This window comes from Colobus angolensis, unplaced genomic scaffold (assembly GCF_000951035.1).
Source record: "Colobus angolensis palliatus isolate OR3802 unplaced genomic scaffold, Cang.pa_1.0 Scaffold143, whole genome shotgun sequence".
NCBI classification, from domain to species: Eukaryota; Metazoa; Chordata; class Mammalia; order Primates; family Cercopithecidae; genus Colobus; species Colobus angolensis.
This window is the reverse complement of record NW_012114522.1, coordinates 3275545-3277174: the sequence shown is the minus strand read 5'-3', so window position 1 is coordinate 3277174 and position 1630 is coordinate 3275545.

The window sequence follows — 1630 nt, the reverse complement described above, 5'->3', positions numbered from 1 at the left end:
CGGGGCTGGAGTCCGGCGGGGAGTGTCCCGCGTGGAAGGCGCTGGGCAGGGAGGGAGGGGAGCGTAGAGCCGTGCCACACTCTGCGCCGAGATTTACTCTTTTTACGAAGGTAAAAGAAAATAATTTCATTTCTTAAAAAGAAAAAAAAAGGGAGAAAAAGAAACCCAAAGACCTTTAGCAGTAGAACAATAAAGGACGTAGAACAGCCATGTGGCTAAGGGGATTAAACAATTTCTTCTATGCCATAAAGCTAAATATCAGGCGGGGAACAAAATCTAAAAGTGTGTGAGTTGGCCACTGTGTTTCATGCCTGTAATCCCAGCACTTTAGGCGGCTGAGGCAGGAGGATCACTTGAGCTCAGGAGTTCAACACCAGCCTTGACAACATAGTGAGACTTCTCTCTTCAAAAAATAAAAACCAATTAGCCAGATGTGGTGGCATACACCTGTGGTCCCAGCTCCTCGGGAGGCTAAGGCAGGAGAATTGCTGGAGTCTGGGAAGTCAAGGTTTCAGTGAGCTGTGTTCAGGTCACTGCACTCCAGCCTAAGCGACAGATTGAGTCACCGTCTGTAATTAAAAAAACAAAATGCAGGCCGGGCAGGGTGGCTCATGCCTGTAATCCCAGCACTTTGGAAGGCCGAGGCTGGTGGATCACCTGAGGTGAGGAGTTCGAGACCAGCTTGGCCAACATGGTGAAACCCCATCTCTACTAAAAGAATATAAAAATTAGCTGGGTGTGGTGGCAGGTGCCTGTAATCCCAACTACTTAGGAGGCTGAGGCAGGAGAATCGCTTGAACCCCGGAGACGGAGGTTGCAGTGAGCTGACACTGTGCCTGTGCACTCCAGCCTGGGTGACAGAGTGAGACTCCATCTAAAAAAAATGTGTGAATTGGTGAAACATAAGGCCATTATTGAACATGTCTAAATTTTGCTAGGAATTTGAAGTGTTCTGCTTGCCCTCTGGCAGTCTGCTGGCAGAATTGCAGTTTTCACCCCTCACAGTGTCAAAGATAAGGAAAGCCAGGACACTAGTCAAAATCGTAAGGACAGATTTCATTCAGTAATGACTTGCAACAGGGAAGAGTCCAGCGTGAACTAAACTCAGCTTTGCCAAAGCAAAATGCAGGAGACTTTTTCAAGGTTAGAGTGTGCTAGGGGAAAAGCACTGACGGGTGAAAAAATAGGTTTGATCCACCTGTCTAGGCCATCTGGGTTTGCTAGTTAGTGCTTATGCAGAGGAGAAACAAAGTTCTCCTTTCTTTATGACAGGAGAAGTGGTGAGTTGGAGCAAAGCTTCCACTGAAGATAGGCCTTCATCCTCCCACTGGGACTGGGAGGAAGAAGGAGGTTATCTCCTTACATGTTTGAGTTTCAAGGAGCCAAGGAAGAAAAGAAAGAGGAGGAGGAGGAAGAGAAAGAAGAAGAAAAAGTAGAAGAAGAAGGAGGAGGAGGAGGAGAAAGAAGAAGAAGGAGGAGGAGGAGAAGAAGAAGAAGAAGAAGAAGAAGAAGAAGAAGAAGAAGAAGAAGAAGAAGAAGAAGGAGGTTATCTCCTTACATGTTTGAGTTTCAAGGAGCCAAGGAAGAAAAGAAAGAGGAGGAGGAGGAGGAGAAAGAAGAAGAAAAAGTA